Raw genomic sequence first — 25265 nt, forward strand, 5'->3', positions numbered from 1 at the left:
ATTCTCATTTAATACTTTTGTTTGTATATTCATTAAACAAAAGTGATTCGAAGAGTTCCAAAATAACTTCCTAAAAAAAAAATGTCCACATTATAAGAAACTATTTCTCTTAAGTGGCGCCCAACGTTCAAAAAGTGTTTTTCATTTAAATACTTTGATTTCCTTAGTTTTTGAAAAATCGTTCTTTCCTTTTCTTATTCATTTCTGGTTTTCTAACAGTGACTTTAAATCAATCTTTATGATTGGTAATTATTACCATTTAAAAAATAATCGAAACAATTCCTTAACTTTCGCATAAGATCACGATTGTTTGTTGTTTTTCTTTTCTTTAATGCGGAAAAGCTTTCCATTCTTAAATTTTTAAGTCATCTGTATTTATTATTCTCAAGCAGTTCAGCTTCATTAACCAGTTTTTACTGCGTTCAAACAGGTGGTCAATAATATAAATCTAATAGACCATGAAACGTTCTCTTTGAATTAAATGCGTATCAATGATTTTTCTTATTTCACACACAAAAATAAGTGCAGAAATGTTGCAATGACTAAGTTTTCTTTACTTTCATAAGTACTAAACTTTAGAAAGTGATTATTTCGTTCATTTTTATGGTGGGTCAGAGATTTTCGAAATGTTTGTTGTCATCTTTGCAATAAAGAGGCACTTCTTCATTTTAGATCAAATGTCAATTTCGTAATTATGCAAACAAAAAACGAAAGATAACCACGTAAAAATATTTATTCATGCGTGCCATAAAATAATTGCATAAAAACAATCGTCATAAAATTAACAATAGAGACAAATACAAACATAGATAGATGCACATATTGAAATTCTCAGTGTCTTAAGAATTTATATTTATGCAACACGGAAGCCACGTTCAATTTTACGAGATAAGAATGTGCACATAAATAATATTATCTTCATTTCATCATGGATTGCATTTTGATTATGAATCGATTGTATTCTTTATTTATTACAAATCAAAATGATGTGATATAAATTATTTGGATAAAAAAGGTTGAATTATTATTGATGTTGGCAAACAATCAGGAACAAATTCCCCCATTACACTTTTGAAAGGTGATTACAGTGAAAATTACTTAAGAGCTGTTTACATCTAGTTTAGTTTATGTTTATAAACACAGTTATTATTCAAACAAAGTGAATTTCAAAATTAAAAAATTATCAACAAGTGTCAAATGTAGTAAATTCAATTGGTCTGTTAAATGGCGCCCGGGAGATAATGAACATATCAAATGGAAAATAGATATTTCCTTTGAGATTTGTTATTCTTTTTATATGTTTTCTTACTTGAAATATGTATTATATAAAATATCAAAGAAAGCAATATTAAAAGTGTCCTCAATTCAAAAATTAAACAAATGGCGCCCAGGAGAAAAAGTAAAGATTTTTTTAAATTTTCAAAAATTCCTTTCAAATTTAAACCTAATTGTCACTCATTCACAAGTATTCCTTGAAATTTTCACTTACCAATTGTTAAAATTGTTATAATCCAATAGAATAATATTTTTTGAGGTAAATTATTTAATTTATTAAAAAATAAACGTTTTGATTCTTTTAAATTATTTTGTTTGTATTCAATTAGGTATATTTGTAAAATATTTTCAAATTCCACTTAGTTTTTATTGAAAAGCTCGAATTCAACAAGTTGTTTTATTCTCTTTCATTTATTGGAAGAATTTTTTTTGTTTAGATTGATTAATAGTAAACGCACTTTTTCACCACAAATTACTAAATTTAAAGAACTTTTGTCTTAACTTTACGAATTAAGAAAAGGAACAAAAATGAAAGGAATAAAAATGTATTTCCCGTCAGAATTGTCTACATATCACGTCACTCTTTAAGAACTCAACATAGAAAATTAGGTATTTCCGTCTTATCTTGTTTTGAAGAAGAAATACTTAAAAAATCCATAAGAATTCAATTTTTAGGTTTAAAATGTTTAAATAATCCAAGAACATGAAATTTTGTTGATGATTATCAGTTGGATAGTTGGATTTGGAAGACTTTTTCAAGTGCAAACATGTGAAATGCACTAGGTTGGTATTTTAGGGTGAGGTTACACTTTACACTGATAAGAAGAGAGAAAAAAAAATTTGACACAATAATTTCACAGCATTTCCATTTCCACTTGCAAATGACAATGACAAGAAGCTAAAACGCCAAAGATGATGACAAATTGTCAAACACACCACTTCTCTTATTTTTGTATTTATTTATTATTTTTTGTTTGCTTTCTCTCTTTCTGGGTTCAATTATTTTCAAATTAATTAAAACAATTTTTTTTACACAAATTTTCTTTCACATTTCCAAATTAGGTGACGAAAAGGAGGCGGAAAAAATACCAAGCAGCGAAGAAAAAAAAAATAAAACACAAGGAAACACTTTGAAAACAAAAAAAAATAATTAATGAACGATGGTTCTTCAACGTGCGAACGCACTCTTTCTCTCTTTGTTTTTTTGTTTTTCTTCGTTTTTGTCTCGTCTATTTATAAAATATTCATAGAAAATAAATAAATTCAACAACACTTTGTTTTGCCGACGAAAAACCTCTTTTTTTTCTAATATAACGAGCAGAGCAACTCTCTCAGTCATGTGGTCTTTTATTTTTGTTTTTGTTCAAGTTTAACACTTCTTTGCGAAAAAAGCTTTTATTTTGTTTGACAGTTAAATGTCTACACTGCACACCACACTCGTCGGCGATTCTCAGACGACTGAAAATGAAAAATTTAGCATTTAGCAGCCAGCACCGCGATGGCCCGAAGAATATTCCATTTGCACCAGCACAGCACCAGCAGCGCCAGGCCAACCAGCAACAGCAGAACCGAAGCAGAAGCAGAGCCAGCCGAAGCAAAAGCAAATTCAAAAGCAACCACCAATTGAATCAAACCACAACCACACAACAACACCAACCATCAGTTCAGTTTTTGAGTTTCAGTTCGGCTTCAGATTCAGATCCAGAACAGCAACAGAGTCAGAATGACGAAGTGTGGACAACAGACACAAAAAAGAAGAAAAACAAAACGTCGAAGAAGAGGAATAGCGCGGTTCTTGGATGACGTTCCGGGATGAGGTGGTGGTGAAGAAAATAAGAAATTCACCACACCGAGCAACCAACAGAACAGAAATACCATTCGACAAAGGAAAGGAATTCACGACGTAATCCTAATACCAGCCGCAGCCCCAGCATAACACCGCACTAGCAGAACAGCAAAGCGGCAAAGCAGCACCAACCAAACCTGCACGGCACCATTCGGCAACAACAGCGGGCCAGCGGTCTCTGTTGAAGACAAAACAGAAAAAAGCACAAACGTAATGCTAAAGAAAATGGAAAAACAGCCCAAAAGAAGAGCAAACAAAAAATAAACTTGAATTCACCACACTTAATAGAAAAGTCCAACTAAATTAGGGGTTGATCAGTGTGATGGAGATGGAGATGGAGACGCCGACGACGCGACGCGCGATGAACGCGACGAATATTTTATCTAATGCACAGGCCAGGCAAAGGCATAAGCACACCAGTCAGAGAGCAGAAATAGTGCTAACAGAGAAACAGAAAATACCTACCTTATGGTACTCGCATAGAAAAGCAAAACAAAAATAAACACCGAAAATAACAAGAAAAGCAAGCCATCCGTCAAACGCGTCATTTTCGTTGTAATCGCATTCGAATAGCATTTTGCTTATTTTTTTTGTTTTTGCTCTTCTTCGTATTCGTAATTTGTACGGCGTACGTTTTCTACTTTGAAATGAATTCGATAGTTTTGATATTCATTGTGTTGGTTTTGTTTTGTTTAGGTTTATTTTTTGTTCACCTTTTTTTTAATTAGAAATGGAGGAGCCTTGGAGCTTGACTGGAGGCAAACTTGGGCACTTGTGTTTTTGAAATTGAAAAGTTATAAAAGCGTACGGGGTGGCCGATGCGGCTGTGGGTGTAAGGTGTGGAAATAGATATCTATTCAAAATTTGCAATTCACCACAGAGTGTGGTGAATTCGGTTACCCTTATTCCTTATCTTTTGAGAAAAGTGCATCACCAGATGCAGAATTGGGTAGTTTTTTTGGATGAATGATGCGTTCTATTTAAGTATTTAAATAAAAATTTGACATTGTGATTAGTTTTTCATCTTACCATATAAATACATACATATAAAGATAAGTTTTTGACAGTTAAATCAAAATGCATAAGTACACAAGTTTTATGGTAAGGAATGCCTAGGAAATTTGTTTTTGTAAGCTCCGCCCCTTAAATCATGAGTACAAACATATGTATATCAAAGTTAATCACTGGGTTTTCAAAAGGGTAGGCACCCACCTAGCTTTCAAAAAATAAGGTTCCTTTAAATGACATTTGGAAACATTTTTTGGATACAAAGTTGATGGTACCTGTATTCTTATATTTGACATTCATCGCATTGAAATCTAATGTTCGACTTAATCTGAAAATTCAGCTAGCTTCAGTTGTAAAAAATTTGAATGACTTTTAAGTGACATTTTATTAGCTACACCCTTCTACACAATATTTTCTGATAGGTTTGGCATTTTTCAACCAGGATTTTTATTCTTTTGTGTCATTAATTATGTATTTGTATTGTCAATGTGCTGAACTACGTTTGCACGGGCCTAATATCAATATAAATATATCTAGAAACTGTAATACGCAAGCAAATGTCATGGGGGTGTTGGTTTTCTATTGGCAAAATAAATCAATTTATTCTTAATCTAGATATGTCAAAACACGATGTCTTCTGTTTTTGTATATCATGTGGCAAAATAAATTGATTTATTTTTGATTGAAAATCAATTGTGCCAATCTTGATTTTTCGGGAGATTAACTAACCCCCTCCCCCTTGGTACCTATAGTTATAAAATTTAAAAAAATGTTTAGCATGGCAGCCATTAACATGTACGAAGTTACACTAATACAATGGCAAATAAAAACCATTGCAATCGTGTTCCATGCACCACGAAAAAAAAAATCAATTTTTGAAGGAAATTTGAATTTACCAATCTAAGACCGCATTAGAATTGATGAATACAAAAATTAATACGAAGATTGAATACCTCCTAAATGTAAATACAATTGCATTCATATGATTACTTGTGATATGGACCCTGCTATCATTAGTTGCCATGACATTGGATGTCATCCAATTTTAAATGACAGCTAATCATTAATAGGTTCAAAAAGTAAGAGAATATTCAGAACATGAATTTAATGCTTGATACGTTAAATTCAAAATTTCATGACTAAATTAACAAAGATTTTTGACACTAACGACAACTAATTAAATCTATATGCTGGAACGTCAGAATTTCATCTCGATTATATAATACAGACCAAGCACTTTGTCTGGGAAAAATAAATAAAATTTCTCACAAACATGTATCAACTATAAAAATAATATTTAAACACATGTGATTACCACGTCACATGTGATTCATTCGATTTAATTACAATAAAATAAGAAATTCAATACTGAAGTAAATTAAACTATCATAAAATAATTAATATATAATCCATATTTTTTATTCTATACTTGCAATATGAAAGAAAAATTATGCATCACGATCACGATTATTTTGTCCAACATTCGTTTTTGTAAGCCATAAAATTATTGTTTAACATACATACTACTTTTTTTCAAAATGTTTATTTTTTTTTTTTTTTAATTCTTCTAACGACTTAATAATTATTCACCTTCAACTTGATGAAAATCGTTTTGTTTCAATGTCATATCGTATATGTTATATTCGTTTGTTTGTTATTGTCGTTGAAATGACTATTAAGAGGATCATCTGTCAAATTTGTCACCTGTCATTTGTTTACATTTCTTTTTTGTTTTTTTTTTCCTGCGACCAGAATTATATGCACGTTTTTGACACATTTTACAAATTGTGACATTTTATGCATCAGGTATAGGTATAAGCTTCACTGTCCAGTCCACATGATGGCATTGTATGTCGCCCACCACCATCACTCACCGCATTGTATAGCATAACATATATCATCATCACCACAAATGGAATCAAAATCGAGCTTAATTCAATCTATATATGAGTCTCCAATTTCCCATCGTGGCTTACTTCATCATCTAATTACTTCCTCCCTGATGCAAGTTTTTGAAAAAAAAAAGAGAAAAATAATGGATGACAATGTAGCTAAACACAATTTAATTGCATAGTTTGACCGCTAGAGTTGCTTCAGTTGACTTAAATAAGTGGAATGACAAAAGGAGTCATGAGTCATGCATGACCTATAGTGATTTTAAATAAAAGATATGAGGCTCAAGAATATTCAACACACCTAGCTAAACTCCTAATGTTTAGATTTTTAAATGATAATATCAAAGAATCCAACCGTAAAGCTAAAATTGTACTTAGCACCTGTCAAAATTGTCAGGCTCAATAATACTTTAAATGGCCGACTAATTTAGGCTTTCCTGATTTCCTAAATCCTATAGGTTTTTAAATGACATAAAATCAAAGAGTCCATCCATAAGGCTGAGCATACACTTAGCAACTGTCAAAATAAACTTGAGAGACTCAAGAATATTTAAAATGGTCAAAATTGTGTACATCTTCCTGAACACTTAATGGCTTGGTTTTAAATGACATATAAATCAAAGAGCCCGTGCATAAGACTCAGCTTGCACTTATAAACTGGCAAAATCAAATTGTGAGACACAAGAATATTAAAATGGTCGATATTTTGTACAACTTCCTGAACTCCAAACTCCCAGGTTTTTAAATGACATAAAATCAAAGAGCCCATCCATAAAGCTCAGCTTGCACTTAGCACCTGTCAAAATCAACTTATGAGACCCAAAAAAAAAGTTTAAAATGATCGAAATTTTGTACACCTTCCTGATCACTTGATTGCTGTTTTTAAAAGCAATAAAATCAAGGCTAAGTTTGCACTAAGCAACTGTCAAACCTAGACTACTTTATTGTAACTTAAAAATTCCATTGTCTTGTAATCGGTTCACATTGGTGTCTCCATCTATGTATATAATGCTATAAGAGTTTTAAGAGTTTGTAAAATTAATTCTAAAGGGTGCTGCTGTTCTGTTGTAGTAGTAATGGTGGTTGAGACTTGCGAGATTCCCACCAAACAAACCATCAAATCAATCCTTGCCATAGAGAACACACAAATTGTCGGAGGTGGTGATGGAAAATGATTTGCTTCGATGAATCGTTAATTAAAACCACACGATATGCAAAAACAAAGCAATCCACACTTTTCAGGGCAGCAGCAGCAGCAGTGGCAAAACAAGCAAGCGGTGGTGTTAGGTACTATAGATATGTCAGTAGGTTTATATACCTAACATACAACTCTATAGCTTGAAGCTTTGGAAGGGTTGCCTGCAACTGATTCTACACTATAATACAACCTCTGTTGCTGTAATGATGGTAATTATAGATTCATGTCTAAATTGCCATGCTCTTTCTCCCTCTCTCTCTCCACCTCACACTCTTTCTTCTCTGTTTCCCTGGATCGCATTCAATATTCAAGGTCACCGCAGTATGACGATGATGAATATCAATCTCCCTCGAATGCAAATGCGAAAATATATAATATAAGATATGGAAACTCAATTAGATGCACTTGCATATATTTTAAACGATAAGACATCGCTGGACCATGAGACTCATTACCGAGAAATTAAGGGTGATTCAGAGTGTGTGGACTGTGGACATGTGTTTTTGTTTAACGAGTAGTAGAATGTAGGTAAGGTAGCATACTTGGTTGAATTCAACCATTGGGTAGGTGGAACCATACAGCTCAGCACTAGATTAGTTTAGATGATCTTATAGGAAAACTCACCACTGCCGCGCGCCGCCACCGGTGAGTCGGTGAGATGGTTCTAATTCTGATTTCAATTCTGATTCTGACTTCTGAGTCATTGTGGTATTATACAGAATCAGATTATATAAAAGAAATTGTTTTCGACGGAACTGGGAATCGACTTGAAGTCAAAATATATCGGACTCAACCTCGGCCTTGGCGAATGTCATAGTCATGCACGTTAATCGCATGCAACAATGAGTTTCATAATCTTTCTTCATACCTACAAATTAAAAATATAAGCATTTACAAAAACAACAAACGTTCTATGGATGTTTGATAATGATGATGGTTGTTATTTCATTGTTGTTGTTAGGTTTTCGATTTAGAAAACAATTAACCATTTCACATAAAATATTCAATTGGTATCGAAATGATTTATTGTGTGAAGAGAAAACGAATATTGAAATGACGAAGAAATTCATTGATAATGAATTTTTGAATACATGTTGTTTTTCAGGATGCGGGTTGATGTTGAATTTTAGGTTATGTAGATTGTACAGTGTACAAAAATGTTGTATACCATATGTGACACAAGCGGGAGTGCATGCAGGTATATTTTTGATATTTGAACCTTTAGGAAAAATATCCTTCACTATTTTTGTGTTATGTTATTTGAATAAGGGTTCTGTGTTGTTTTTATATTGTATATAATTTGTACTTGAATGATGCTGCTACATGTTGTCATTGCTTGATAAATGTATAAATAAGGGAGTCACGTGTTTATTTGACATCGAAAGATAATAAAAGATGAAACACATTTGATTTGAGAGCGGGATTTAATTATTGGTGATTATAGACACAACCGCATTTCAATATATTACCCGTGTTTTTTGGCATTCTATAAATGGTATAGTAGAAAATTCCCAAGAAAACGCATCGGCAGTAGCTAGATTTTTGTATTTTAAAACTGACACAACTTAAAAAAGATCTGTCAGAATAATAATTTAAAAAACCACACAAATGGAAGCAAGTTTTGTGAAAATCAAAACTTAAAAAATGGACAATTTTCAAAAGGAAATGGTAAGAAAACATCTGGAAATTGAGATTTTATAACAATAGTTCATTTAACAATTATTGCTGCTTTGACATAAAATAAAAACTTCAAGAAGGAGGTTTGTTCGTAGAGTTGAAATGAGCTTGATTTGACTCGATTCCGGTTGGGGATCGAAGTAGATTCAAAATTTGTGAAAAAAAAACCTTTGTGGAGGAGTTGGTTTTAGAGATAATGCGTTATGGTCTGTTTATTTGCATGTTTGTGAACAAAAATATAGTTTTGTTTTAATCAATTTAAAAAAATGCGTATTCTTATATGTTGCTGAGATATTCAGTTCTTCATTGTTTAACAAGAATCAAATTATCTCACTTGAACTTCATAAGAAACATCGAACACCATTTGCGTTTTAGAAAGTGCTGTCAAACTAAGTCATTTTTAAATCTTCTTATGCGGTGGAAGAACCAACAAGATTTATTCAATCTAAACTGAGATAAACCTTTAATTATCATTTCTATTTTTGCAAAATAAGCCCAGTTAGTACAACAAAACTAAATAATATCAACAGTAACAGATTGATTTTTTTTTTCGTCAATGGAAAACACATGATTCCATATGCACAACTACTCAACGAACACTACCATCGAGATACGAATGCAATATCAATTGTACCAATATTTGAGAACGAAATCACATAACATCCATTTGAGACTCTTATAAATGTCAAAAACCCATCCGTAGTTAGATTCTACTTTAACTTTTATGGGTAGTATTCATACTATGTATATTGTTTTTGTTATATTCGTGTAAAATTCTACTATACTATTGATAGATTTTTTAACAAAACACAGGTATTTACAATTGGTTTAAGGCCTTTTTTAAACGAAGCCGTTTTTATGGTATCATTATTATTATTAAAAGATTAGACATTTTATAATTTTTACACAGATATGAGCCAAAAGTACAGAAAAACTAATAGTTTGAAGAAATTTACAATATTCCAAAATATCTTGTGATGATAATTATTATTTATAGTCTTTTCACACCAGACCCACAACCAGGTTTTCGCAAAATGTTTTCAAAGACTGAAAATCGTTCACACCGAAAATTTACACGTTTTCATTTGACAGGATTTGTTACGAAGTTTGTCCAATGTATTGAGGATCTTCTTGATGTTGGCAGGCTGTTCATCAAGTTGCGATAGCTCACTGTTGTGGTTTTATTCACTGGAACAACGATTGCCACATTGTGGAATGTTTTGGCGCAAATTTTCCTAGCCCGCTGTGAGTTAGTCTCCACCAGAAATTTTCTTTTATACCTATTCTCCTGCACAAATGAACTTATCGCCTTTCTCATATCTCCCAAATTGTTGTGATTGAACGGAGTTATCGGAAAGTCTTTCTCCAGGTAGTAAGCGAAAGCGTCGAAAATATTTGTGGCGACGAGTTGGAAGACGCATCCCTTGGAAACGTCATTACGAACTATGAGCAAGTCTTGGGGTCATCACGCCAGTAGCCATAGTGAATTCCGGTTTCTCGCTTATCAAAAAGCGTTCGAAACTCTTTAAGTTCATAAAAGAACCACCAGTGCCGCAAATAGTCACCAGGGCTTTTATTCTCGACGTTGGCAAATTTTCCATAAGTTTTTTTCTGTTGCCACGCAGCTCCACTAAATTTTTCTTTTTTCTGTTTTTTTGTTCTCTTCCATGTTCTGTAACTAAAAACCAAAAAGAAATAATTCTTATTTTGTAAGAAAATTGTATAAATAATATTACTTACCACGACCAAATTTATTTCAAAATGAAATATTTGTTTTGACAGCAGACAACAGCTGTTTTGTTTACATTAATTTGAGCGCTGAATGTTTCGAGAGATTTGATTGTTCAGTTGAACTTTGAATTGCTACTACTTTTTGAGAGGTTTTATATAAAACTTGTGGTTTACGAGCACTTGTGGCTTACCAAAAATGTATGGGAAAATTTGAGTTTTCGATGTAGGTTTTTGGCGAAAACCTGGTTTTAGATTTGGTGTGAAAAGCCTATTAGCTCATATAGGGTATTTTTTTATTTGAATGAGAAATTTATATGGTTGTAGACAGTTTATAATTTCAAGGTTAGTTTAGGTTAAAGTGTCTGTCCGTGATGGAGTAGGACAGGCCAGTTTAATAGCCAACTGTGATACCACATAAATCTTGAGGCTTTCTTCTAAACTCAATGAAACAAGTTTGAGTCCCTTGATAGACTGATTGGATTGGATATAGTTTAGACCGATATAGAAGGATTACTCTATGCAGTTCTTGGTTTTTTGAGCTAAGGCATGTCATTTATACAGTTTCACCAAAAGTCATTTGAGAAAACGCCTAGCCGCGTAGCGTGAGAGACTTAATTTAAGTCGTTCAGAGTATACGCACCTTCTCCAACTCCTATATTTGTTTTTGATTCATCCGATATAGAAGAATTACTCTAGGCAATTCTTGGTTTTTTGATTGATGTTAGAGCAAATGTGTCCAAGTTATTGAAAGGGCCTTCGATTTCAAGGAAAGCAGTCATAGTGAACTCTCTATGATGGAGAGAGTATTCGATGTTGTTTACTAATGCTGTGTAACGCCATTACCACCAATTTGACATACGGTAGGCATGTTGAGATATAGCCAGAAGAATTATATCAATAATTGCCCTTAAAATGATATCAATCAATCTTTCGGAGGTCTTAAAAAGGAATGATGATAGACTTATAGGTCGACTTGCGGCTATTTTCCTGATTTTGGTATAAAAACATCTTTCACTGCTCTCCATGCCGATGGATTATGGACCAGATATATATACAGCTGTTAAAAATTGCCTTTAAGATTGGTGTAATTATGTATGAGGCTTTTTATAGTTCAGCCGGTACTATGCCATTGTTCAAAGCTGTTGAGAGCCCATTGTAGCTTGTCCTTGTGTTCAGACCTTGTGGATGTGTTACATTGGAACTTGAATGATCTTGATTGTTGTAATTTGCGGTTAGAGAGCTACGGGAAAGTGAGTATCCGATTAGTAAGTTCAGCGATTCTTTACTTCAAATTTTCCAGGTGCCATCTGCATTTTTCAGACAACTTCGCAGTGCTTGATTAGTTGAAAAAATCTGTTCGTAACCTGGAGGTCTTGGAAGTTTCTTCTATCGTGCCACACAAAGACTACCATGCCTTTGTTAAAACTTATTGCGAAACTAGTCTTGTGGTTTTGGCTCATTCAAAGAGTTTTCTACATTCTCTTCTGAACGAGTCTAGCTCAAATTATGTTGACATTTCAGTTCAGTTAGGTTTTACAAATTCATATTGTATAGAGATTTCAAGGGATGTCTTGAGGACAAGGCAGGACTGTAGATTTCAAAGAAGGTCACAAAATATGAAGGGAAAATTTAAAAATATTAAGAGAGGTCTTGTAATCCAAGGTAGTTCTTGAAATATCAAGGGGGTATTGAAATATCTTCGCAGACGAGCTTTACTTAATACCTCTCGCTTAAATTTACCAAATAAACAAATCTACCTACAGTAGTCTTTCGTGCCACAAAGCCATAAACGCAAATTTCTTCCATTTTCACATCATTATCGCCATCAAATTTAATAAACTTCCATTTAGCAAAATTATTATAAATTAAACATTTTGCAAAACTTAAATTTACATAACAAGTTAAGTTAAAGTTTGGTATGGGTACTTTACTTCTGGTTTTTTTTTTATGAAGCTTTTTCATCCACGCTTAACTTGAACATAATAATCAGCATAATGATCTCTACTTCACGGTTTAAGAGATTCAAATTTTTCACGACGAATTGTTAGTTAGAATTGCATCCATCGTAAGTTCCAAATAAAAGCCTTTAGGAAACCACCGGCACCAACCGTCATTGGTAAGTACACCATTGCTGTCATCGCCACCGCCACCACCACCATTATACCGACCCGGCTAAAAACAACACAATTATTCCACGAATAAGAGGAAGTCCAAGCTTTTTATTCTTAGTACCTATCTACGAACCTAACAATAATCACCCAACCATCCAATCTTTCGCGTTGTGCATTACAATTTGTTTTTTTATTGTATACTCGTAGTTCTCCAAGCTTTTCCAATGTCATATTACCAAGAGAAGTCAGGTATATGACAGCAGCAGTAAGCTGTGGAGTGGAGTGCTTGATGCCTGGTTAGCGTCCGTCGTTTTCAACTTGGAACTTGGTCTTGACTCTTGAGAATCTCAACATGGGAAACTCCAACAAAAATCTACATAAGCAAGCAATGAAAAAAAAAGAAAAAATAAGTTAGTGTTGCTGGAGACCTTGAATAGTATTTTTATAAATCTTATTGCAAGTAATTCGCGTCTTTTTCAACCTCTTCAACCCAACCTTTCGGTCGAGTTGAATATAAATTGAATTTTTATGAGCGCAGATTTCTTAAATTGGAGGATTGAGGAGTTTTTTATTTTTCATTCTGAGTTCAAACCAGAAAATTATAATCTTTGGTTATTTTTTTAATCGAGGTGGAATTTTATAGTTTCTTTTTTATATGTTTTTATTTTCCTATAACTTGGATATTATTACTTGTTTGACTGCAGGTATGTTCAGAGATGATGGAATTTGAAATTCAGTGATGACACTATCAAGATGCAATAAATGAGTAAAAAATAAAAGGAGATATAACTGTCTTGCCGCCATAAGCCACCATCACCACACCGCACAAAGGCATAAGAACACAAACCACCATCATTAGTGTTGAGACTTGAGAAGTAAGATGCTTAGATGGTTCTTAATCTTGTTTACCTAATTTTTGAATTCTTTTTTTTTTCGTTTGTTGTATATTTTTGATTCTTGTTGTACGAGAATGTTAAACAACATCATCAAGACATAAAGACATATGCAACAACGCTATAATCCGACTTAATACCAAGGACATTTCAATCCTTAATCCTTCAGTTGAAATTCTCTTGGGCTTTGGACTTACAAAAAAAAGTCATATGTACGTTTGATTTAAGCATACTTGGTGAAATAAATGACATCTGTTTCCGTACTCTTCTACATTGCGATTTAGAACTGTCAGAAAGAGAGTGAACAAAAAACCACTACAGAGGGAGCCACTTGACTTTTTGACATGTGTTTTATACTCTTTTCTGTTGTAATTTAAAACTGTCAAAAAGAGAATGAATAAAAACTACTACAGGAGTACTGTTTTCTTTTAACTTTAGACGTTTTTGTAATCGGTCCGATGTGTTCAATTTAACAATGTTAACATTTATCAACGTTTCAGTTTTCCTAGAATCTTAATCCATGTTTTTTTTAGAGAAATGTCTGTGTACCGTTTTCCATATCACAAGAACCAGAAAAGATATTGACTTCAAATGACTTTTGCTAATAATATCAAAACCGGCAGAAAGAATTCTTACTCTTAAAAAAAGCTAAGCGGTTTTTCATAAAATCAATTTAAAGAAAAAAAGTGAAAAATGTGTCTACCTGCGGAAAAAATTTGAAAAAAACTGATTTTTTCTCAAATAACTTTAAAAAATATTTTTTTATTGACTTAAAACTCATTTAATTTTACACAAAATATGGTATTTAATATTTGTTGACATTTTTATAGTACTCCAATTGACAGTTCAGTCAATAATATATGATGAAAATATATTTTTCTTAAATGGTGTCGGTGTAGCTTTATGCACATCCATTTGTGGTTTTCAATCTGGCAATACTTTTTTCGGAGTTAGTCTTTTTAACAGCTGACACTTGTTTTATACTCAGTTTCATTTGTCATTTCATAATAAATTTGATATTTGCAAATCATACAAATATATTAACAAAATAATGGTTCGTTTTGCGCGATGCATTATTTAATTTAGGAAGAGAATATTCGGCGCGTTATTGCTGACATTTTGTACCCATTTCTGCAAAAAAGAGATAGAAAATTGGGACTTCGTTGGAGTTTATATGAGACAGTGACGGAAGTCACTTGCCCAAATTATTTGTAAAACACACAATCGAAAATCCTTATATTTATAATAAAACAAAATTCTTATATTAAATTATATGAGTTTTTCTTGAAAACCACACGTTTAAAAAAAAACAACCTTGACTACCAGCTGTCAAAAATAAAATTGCTTTATTTTACCAATGGAAAGAACTACGGATTGGGTCACCTTTTTCTCTTCATTTGCATTCTAGGTAAATCGTATGATGTTTTTGATCGGGAAATACGATTTTGGATTGATTTTTCATTGTCGTGCAGTTAAAATACAAAATAAACCAAGCTGACGTCTGTCAATTATTTTGAAGTATAATTCTTTCCGATCAAAAGAAAAAGAATTACCTTTTGCCTAAATATCTAAGCTTGTTAAATTCGAATTCAAATGAGTTAATTTTTTCAGAAGCAATTTCTTAAGATTTTCATTTCGATAAATCAAGATAAATTTAACCTTTTTCTTGTTCAAATTTAAGCCTATGTAATTAATAAACCAGCAATAAAGTTTAAAACACAAATCTTTGTTTTCTTCAACATTTTCAAGTTGAATATTTAATTAGGTTTCAAAATACTACATACAAACCAAAAATTCCAATAAAATTACTCATGTGTATATAGATTTTTAACTAATGTATTAGAAGCCTAAAACCTAAAGCCGAACACACATTCCATTGTTTTTTTTCATTTTTTTCTTAATTTTTAAAAAACCCAAAAAATTCCTTGGACGAGGTCAACATCTTCGGAGCAAAGTAACCAAACAACTTATAACAAGAGTAATATTGAATTCTCGTACCTGCCTTATGAATGGCACCACTAAATTGAGGACATTCATATCCATATCCACATATTGGCCTCTTATTGAAAAAGAAATAAACATTTGATGACATTTCTTTTTTGGTTTCTTATTTTTCAAAATCCCAAAATTGGCCATAAGGTTAGCGCCAATTACATCATCACCATGTATTCCCAGGACACTTTACCATTCTTTTAAAAGCATTTAACTCGCGATATATACCTACCTTACCTACATCATGTCTGTTTCTACTTTTAAACATATGAATCCATGTTTGATCAGTGAAAAAAAAAAAACATTTCAAGATTCATCCCAACCGACCAAATGGCGAGGCGATAACTAATGGATCTAACCAATAAGTCTCGTTTTAGTCATTCAAAATGAATAAATCAATTAATTTACCATTTTATGCCGAAGACATTTATTTTGAAACCTTGTACCCTCGTCGAAAAGCAATCGAAACCCCGATTTCTTTGGCATTTCCACCTTTGCTAAGCTAAAAATATAGGTACCTACATGAAACCTACCTTACCTACATTTATTATATATTTAAACTTTTCTGCAAACAAAATAACCAGTATAGGTTCAAGCTCATAATTCTTTAAGGAAGGTGCCTGTCACTATTCTTTATAACATTATTTTCGTATAGGGTGTCCTAAAGAAAAACCCGTTAGCTTTTTTTGAAAGAAAAATATAAATCTTTAACTTTAGACCCATACTCAAGTTTGGGTTGTTGCTTTTTTTACTATTTTTTATTTGGGCAGGGTTTTGAAATTATTTTGGGGCTTAACAAAATTTATTTGCTTGAAATAATAAGAATGACAAATAAATAACTACGGAAAATATTGAAATTGTCAGCCCAAGAAATGAGCACTCGAAAAAGCAGACGTCTGTCTTAATGGTCATAAAAACTTTCAGGTCCATTTGGGTCAAAGTATAATTTCTGAAGACTTTATTAAAAGCTATACTAACGGCTTACGTGTATAAAGAAGGATGTGTTTTTGTGTGTCAAACTGAATTCTTTATGTCTCGTAAGAACTAAAATAATCCCAAAAATGTATAGTGTAAGAACTGAACTTTAGGAAGACTTTTATGTTAAATGCAGGTAAAGCCTTAACCTTAACTAACGAAAAACACATTTTCTCCTACTTTTATAAAATCATAGTTTTGTTTCAATATTTAATTCGAGGTAAAACATTTTCCCTCGCCGATCTTTGTAAATGAGCTAAAGTTCAACCGAGCTTCGAGAATATAATTGACTTTTACGGACGTTAAACCCTCGTTGAACTTTAGTCTTTTTCAAACTCGGTGAATTAAAACAAATATTTTGAGCTTTTAACTGGCCGTAATAGTTTAACCTGGAGAAATATAACAAATTCTTATAGATGTCGCTTTTGCTGTCAGTATTCTTATCAAATGTCAGATTTAAAATTTTCGAAAATAGTAAATAAAACGCAACAATTTATTATAATGGCGACACCATAATCGGGCTTTTGAAAGGCTTCTTACCAACAAAACGAGCCAATTTGCACACGCAATGTATCTTTAAAGTTTACCTACATTTTTTGTATTTATTTCTTTTTTTTAGAAATTAAACAACAGATGGTTAGTGTTGTGATCAAGATAGTTATCATAAATCTAAACAGACCTATTGCACTGCCGGCCATTTTATATCATCATCTGTCATCTTCTTTTTGAATTCAGCTTTTCTGGAACCATCCGGCTGTAACTGAACACGTTTTTTATATTACCCTTTTTCTTAAATAAACTACTTTGTTACTTTTCCAAGTCTCTGCTTAATTTATTATTTAGTTTATAGACAGCATTTTGGCGACGAGGCTGAAAAGAATACCTACTATGGACGCTCAATTTAGTCAATTTCTCCAGGCAATGAGAGAACTGCTCCCCAACCTGCTGCTGCTGCTGCTCCCGCCACTACAACTACCATCATCGCTGCAAATTTTGAAGTTTTCAATGCCTTGCAAGAAAATGCATTAAAAAGCCGTAAATACAATCATACATCCTCCGAGTGTAAAATTGCTTCACAGAAACTAAAATGCTCGTCGTGTCAGAAACAAGGACATTTGTCAAAAGTTTGTATTTCGACTCTAGTAAAAAACAAGAATGCTTCGTCATCGTCAAGCCAGTCAATTCCCATAAACATTTCAAATGTGACAGATTTTCAAGTCAATGTCAACTTATGGTCAAAACGACCTCAACAAAGTAGAAATTATTGATTTGTTTGCCACCGACATGGCCACAAAGAAATACGAAATTGACATTTCGATCGGGAACAAAATTGTAAAATTTGAAGTAGACTCTGGATCCTTTGCTGCCTAACAGCGAGTTCAAACTCTTAAATTTGAAAGCTAAGCCACAAAAATATTTTCTTAAATTCAGAACCTATGATTCAGGAATCGAGTCACCTCAAGGAGTCGTCAATGTACCGGTGAGATACAACAATACAGAGTCCATTCAACAACTTTACATCGTGCCTGATTTATTTTCACCTTTGTTGGGCAGAACGTGGGTTCTTCATCTTAATATCAGCCTTCAAGAAATCGACAAAACCAGCCGGCCTATCAAAAGCACTACTCCAAATGTATTCCAGATAAAGTCAATCGACCAATTTGAGAAATTGTTTTCGAAAATATTCGAACAATCCGTAGGGAAAATTCCAGACGTCAAATGCTCGTTACAATTGAGAAGCAATTCCAGGGCAGTATTTGTCAAGGCACGTACGACCCCTTTCGCCATTAGAGATAAGGTCGAACATGAGCTGTCTATGCTTGAAAAAGATGGAATAATCACATCTATTGACAAAAGTGATTGGGGTTCACCGGTCGTAGCCATGCCCAAAGCTGATATGAATGTAAGGTTATTTTTCGACTACAAAGTTGCGGTCAACAAGCAACTAACAGACTCGCATTACCCTATTCCCCGGATCGACGAATTGGTGATCAATCTCCGAAACTCTAGGTACTTTTGTAAACTTGATCTATATAAGGCGGTCCTTCACATAGAAGTCAACGAAACGAGTGCCATTATACAGACAATTTCAACAGACAAGGGAACCTTCAAAATGAACCGTCTAAGTTTTGGCATTAAATCAGCCCCAGGTGAGTTCCACAGAATACTTGATCGAGTTCTAAACGGTTTGAAAGGAGTTGTGTCGTATTTTGACGATATTATCGTTCATGGAGAATCACTCATTGACTGTGAAGACAAAGGTGTCGAAGCGCGACAAAATATAACTTTTCTTGCGTTGAGTTCGAGCTTACGATATTTACGATCTAAAGCTAGCACAAAGGTTGAGGTAATATATAAGAGCCTATTGTTTGTATTGAGCTGTGGTTTAGCCATACAACTTACATGCATAACAAAAATTGAAAACTCTAAGCCCCCGTGCACACTTGTGATATTTTAACTCGCGTGACGTTTATGTGTCTTTCAGTACTCACAAATAAATTTTGTGGTGTAAACCACCTGCGTTGACACCCAATGCATTGTGTGTCGTTTATGAAAAACACTTGACACATGTGATAACTTCTTTCAGTACGTTATTTGAAGCTTATAACCTCGTTTATTTTTGAGAACATTGTTTTGATATACTAAGTACGCTAAAATAAGTTTATAAATTATTTTTACGAAAAACACACACACATGTTGCACCACGAGTTGAAATAAAGCAAGTGTTCACTGGGGCTAAAGCTGTCATACTAAAGGGCGTAAATAACTTTGAAATGGAATAAAACAAAATCTTGTTAAATTGACATGAAATTTAATTTATTGGTAAGATAATCTTCTGTGCGATAGTAATTCAAATGTCATTTTTAGCAAATGACAGCCACGGCTGGCTCGGACGTATTCTAACCTGTAGTTCCAGTTTTGGTATCGTAGTACGCTGTCCTCAATGTAGCCAATCGTTTCAGACTCATTCTCATTGATGGCGTATAGACTAGAGACTTCACATATCCCCACAGAAAATAGTTAAGCGGCGACTTTAAATCAAACGATTGTGAAGTCAATTACGTAACGTAATACCTTCAGGTTACCAAACGTTTCCTTTATCAAATCATCGCCCGCTATCTTGCTCCTTCAAATCGTACTTGTAATCTAAATAAGTCAGTAATATGTCTTAATAATAGACACCATTGATTGTAACGTCCAGGACAGCAACCAACCCATAAACCACACCATACATTTAATTTTTGTGGAAGAAATGGCGTCTTAAAATTTGTATCATAACTCCGAATGCGGCAGTTTTGGTTATTGACGTACATATATTAGTTCAACCTTAAATCAGCTTCATCGCTAAATCAAATTCGCTTATGAAAATTTCAAAAAGAACCATAAAGTTGGATAATTTGAAATTGTTGTTCAGGTGCTAGTCAAACTTAAGGGGGTCATCCCATGTGACGGCCTGAATTTTTAAGTTTAGGATTGTTTTTTACGACCAGTAAATAGATACAACTTTATTAAGTGTATTATCATTTATTAACATAGTTTGACAGTATAAATATAAAATTTGAATTAAAAATATTGTAAAGAATACGAGTTACACCGGAGTGCACAACTCCACCTCGAAAAAATGGGATGGGATCGCACTTCCTCCACGGTTCCTGCTGATTGGCTTATCTAGAACAAAAAAAAGTAACGGTGTTTTAATCTATGTACCTAAATGCATGGAATGATCCAGCATCAAATGTATATATCAAAAATTGGACTTTTGGGATACATTTGAAAAAAAAAAACCAAATTTTGAGTTTTTTGTTTTGTTTTTTTTGCTATAAAAAATCGACATTTTGGAATTTTTGCTTGTCGATAGTTCATTCCATACGTTTACATGTGCTGAATCCAACTCATCAAATTTCAAGTCATTCGGTCAACCGTTTTTGAGACACGATGAAGGAAAGTTTATAAAAAACACAGTTTTAAGAACAACTCGTTAAAAGTTTCAAGTCCTCTATGAAAATATCAACTTACCTTTCAATTCGTTCCTCTTCTTCTCAATACTCTGTCAAAGCAGATTGTTCAGCTCTTGAATCAATTCTAGCTTGTTTAACGGCATCACTTACACGCCGCTCAGAACGTCAGATTCACTTTTCATCACGTTTCTCAACATTAGTATGGGCTTCGCGGCCAATAGGGCATCCCATAACCGACACTACTTTCAAATTACCTTCAAAACCTTCATTAAAGATTTCTTGAATAACTTTATCAGTAAGTTAACCTGGTCCTTTTCCACCGATTCTTTTATTTGTTTTATCTTTTTTAACAGCCCGAAGTCGTATCTTTAAAACGACTTTGAATTTTGAAAAATCCTTTACTACCGTATTCTAGACATATTTAATTAGCAATTTAAATCAATTTTTTAACCCATCACATGAGATGACCCCCTTAACTAAAAATAGATTGCTTGACAGCTGACAAAATGGCCGCTAGTTGAAATAGTGTTGCCAATTTAAAGTTCTATACCCGTGGAAAAAAACATCGTTTACTAACATTGCACTTTTATAGCACTATTATAGGACAATTAAAACATTAAAACATTTATTGTATTTATTGCACTTTTATACCACTTTATAAAACTTCTAAGGAACTTATGTAGCCAAGCAATAGGTTCTACAATAAAGAAGGATTCTCTTTGTGCATCTTAAAATCTTCCCTCATGACTTATCCCAAAAAAAAAAACTTATCTTAAATTTACTTAACTCTAATTTGTATATCAAAGAAAAAAACTATATGTACCCTGGTCATCGGTTAAATAGAGTTTGATAATCAACCTTCAAATTGTTGTTAAACGATACAATGCTTTTGTAACTAAAGATACATCTGCCTATAGCTACATATATGTACTATATGCAATTAAACAACAAAAAAAGAACACTAAAAATAGTCAAAAGTATTTAAACAACCGACGAAAGAAAAAAATTAAAGTTTTTAACTATCACACAAGATTACAAATTACTTTAAAAGCACGTCTCTTGGACATGCAGCAGTAGTTTTTAAGTTTTTATTTTTTTTAGCAGATGTACTTACTTTGGCTAGGTAGAAAAATATGACGTCAATCCATCGAGCTTCATCGGAAGCATCAGCACATTGTTACAATAGGTCTGTACATCTAACCACAATAAAAAAAAGAGACGAATAGTTAGGTACGTTGACGACGACGCGACATCTAAACGCATTCAGCGGCCCGCTGGCGCTGGAGTCACCACAATCTTTTCACGTTCCATGATCCACCTACAAACATCCATCTATATATAGCTAAGCTATACCTTACCAACCTTAGAGGCAAACAAAGACTTTTCTATCTCTAAAAATCTATCTATCTATACCGATTGGCGGAGAGGTAGATGGCGGCGGTGAGGCGTTGTAGTGGGCAATTGTACAAAACACAAATCACTCGAGCAATGCATAGAGTGTCGCCAGGCAGCACATCGCATTCGCATCTCTAACATCCAACAAAGTCGTATAATTGTAATCTCCAGTCTTCTATATAGAAGCTCGCCACGATATCACAGTTTAGCTTCAATTTTATGACCAAAGCCGCGGGAAGGTTTATATACTTACATACCAAGTTTATTTTTCTCGCGCGAATCTTTTTTCCTTCAGCTTGCACTTTGTTTGGTTCTTTTTTCAGCTTTTTTTCAGCTTGAGAAGAACACAAACGACAATTTTACGAAGCTAAACCGAAAAAATGCATTAGAAGCAACACGAATAAGATGAAATTGAAAACCAAACAAAATGAAACGCAGAAAAGAAATCATCAGAAAAAAAAAAGTTAAGTGGACCTTCTCACGTTATCATCACATGGTTCGGAACGGTACGCCTGATTAATGCATGTTTTCGTGCTTTTTACATAAAAAAGTTGCTGTGGAGTAAAATAAAAAAGAAAATCAATTTACTTACCGCGAAAAAAAACTTCATTACTGCGCGAAGCGATGAGATGTACGTGTTGTAATTGCAATGAGCTACTCAAACGAGACGAACTAGCAGTAGTTTTGTCGAAATGAACATAATCGTAAAGATAAACCCTACCCTACTCAAACCTTCCTTACCTTATATTACATTACCGACCGACCGTTTTCCGCTTGCAGCCTCTACCCTACCGACTTTAACTTTTTGTACAGCTTTGAAAGTAAAATTGACTCTGCTCGGTCATCATATCGATTGAAAATTTGTGAGATGTGAGTCAACTGAATTTATTGTCCGTGATATTGATGGATTTTAGGTAAGCTTCGTCGTATGGTAGTTATTGAGCTGAAGGTTGAAGATAAAAATATCGAAACCTGGAGAATTTAGTCCGATTGTTATCGAGAGGTTTATACGCCATTTGGCATTGTAAGTTGTAAGCTGAGAGTGTAAAACTAGGTCATCAAAAAAAAGAATTAAGATATTAATCATTCGTATGACACTTTGTATGTAAAACAAAATTTAAAATTGTAGCAAGAACAATGTCAAAATTTGAATGTCTACAAAATTTTAATTAGAATTACAGTTTATTTTCAGCTTTAACATGTGATTCCTTACAACCGTGTGATCTTAGAATTGTGTGCGATTGGAGAAACGTCACTTGCAGGCATCTTCAGTTCACTGACAGATGTCGTTCTTGTAAAACATCTGACAATTGTTGATAATTTCTTTCTTTTCCTATTTATTTGCATGTCTATGCATAAATCTTCTGCTAGGACGCAGAATAAATCTACTTAATATAAAACACTTTCTTCCAAAAAAAAACAGCTTTAGTTTTTTTTTATGACAATAGATGATGCATTCATTAGAAGAGTGTTCTTTTTTTATCTATTGTTTAAAAAAGTTGACTGTCGTCCTTCGGGAGAGGAAGTGAAAGTAATGGTTGAAACACAAACACGCTTCAGCTTCGGCTTTGTCTGCGTTTCGCTTGGTCTGGTTCGAGATTGCTTTGAATGACACTTAAAATATGACATTTCTAAAATGGCACATCTGTCATTAGCAGCTGTTATTTTTTCTCAACATAAAAAAATATGAGCTTTTAAATCGAAAAAATTAAATTTACCGCGGAAGTAGATTACACAGCCTATAATAACCAATGGGAATCCCTCCAAAACAAATGTATTTTGTTTGTTGACTTTTTTACAACTGTGGAGCTGTCAGACAAAGCAAATGTTCAGCAAATTTGAACAAGAGCTTCTGTATGGAGTCACATTAAGTAATATTACGTTATTTCCTTGCGATTGTCAAATGAAATGAAACGTGAAATCGAAGCTTCATTGTGAAGCATAGAATTCCTATGGCTGAACTCGTAAACATCAGGCAAAGCTAAAGCTGATGCGTGTTTGTGCTTCAGCCATAAATGATTTGTGTACAAAACAAGTAATTTTTTTGGCCTGTAAGAAGTCCACCTAAATTGGACGACAAAAATTTCTCGAGCAGGCTAAGAGGAGCTTCAATTTATCTTGCGTGTTTCGTTTTCCAATTTTAAGCAATAAATACAAATATTTTTCATTTTTTCATTGGTAGTTTGACAGATCAACAATTTCTAATAGCCAATAATCTTTCCTAAATGGTTCTTATTATTGCTTACAATTCGTAGAAATGGCACTTGAAAAATGTTCGTTTTACTTAACAACAATAATTATAAAGCTACCGAACGAAATCTGTTTTGTCCAAAGCAATTACCTTAATACATTCCAATCCATATAACTTTATAGTAAAAGCTGAACGCGACCAATGCTTATACTCTGTTGACATACGGAGAATGACATTTATTGGGTTTTTCATGGATAAATTCAGATTTAAGTCAAAAACGCATGTTTTTTTGTGGGATGCATGGAATACGATTCGAGTGTTTTTTTTAATTTGCCATTGTATTAGTGAAACTTTATGTTGTGTTAACGAGTTCGTAGAGCTGTCAAATTTCATTATATAGACTTGACGAATAAAAATGAAACAAGTTTGTAAACTTTTCTTTATACAACCTTTACAAATATTTTAATTATTCTTATGTTTTGTTTATTTGTATTATACTATAATTTTTACCAAAAGAAATCTAAACACTGGGTTTCCACACTAACCAGCTCTTCCACATCAGATGTATGTAGGTCAAAAATAAATTGATTTATTTTCCCTATAGAAAACGCATTAGTTCTTTAAATTTAAATTACTGAAGCTTTAACCTATTCTTTTGAAGGAACATATTTTTGAATGCAATTTTTAAGTATTCGTGTATTGTTTTCATAAGAAAATTGATCAATCTTGTTTATTTTTGTGAATTACTTTAATACATTTTTTTAATTACCGTAATTGCTTTGAAAATAATAGGAAATGTCACTATTTGTGAGATATTACAATTTCGATAAACTACATAATTTACTTAATTTGACACGAGCGTCAATATGATGACATAAAATCAGCAAAAACTCTATTTTAGAACGTGATTTTCTGTCAACTTGTTAATTGAATTGGAAGACAAAATTAAGAAAACCACCGAAGTGACAACAAAAATCAAGGTCACAACTTCGATGACTAAAAAGCTTCACAGAGTGGGAATTTTGTTGATGATACGTGATAAAGCCTTAAATTTTATTTCAAAGACTCCTTTAAATCCATTTGAATGAGTTTTAACCTTGAAGTGATATATTTCATTCC

At 33.1% G+C, this 25265-nt stretch overlaps 1 protein-coding gene across 2 annotated transcripts in view; it reads right to left on the reverse strand.

Annotated features, from left to right (window-relative positions):
• The window catches only part of LOC129949031 (uncharacterized), a 173595-nt gene extending 170198 nt beyond the window's left edge, over nucleotides 1–3397 (reverse strand). For both annotated transcript variants that reach the window (XM_056060232.1, XM_056060230.1), the window contains exon 1: nucleotides 1490–3397. The gene's annotated coding sequence lies outside the window, so the exon portion shown is untranslated. The remainder of the gene's footprint in view (nucleotides 1–1489) is intronic.
• Nucleotides 3398–25265: the final 21868 nt, after the last annotated feature.

This window comes from Eupeodes corollae, chromosome 3 (genome assembly GCF_945859685.1).
Source record: "Eupeodes corollae chromosome 3, idEupCoro1.1, whole genome shotgun sequence".
NCBI classification, from domain to species: Eukaryota; Metazoa; Arthropoda; class Insecta; order Diptera; family Syrphidae; genus Eupeodes; species Eupeodes corollae.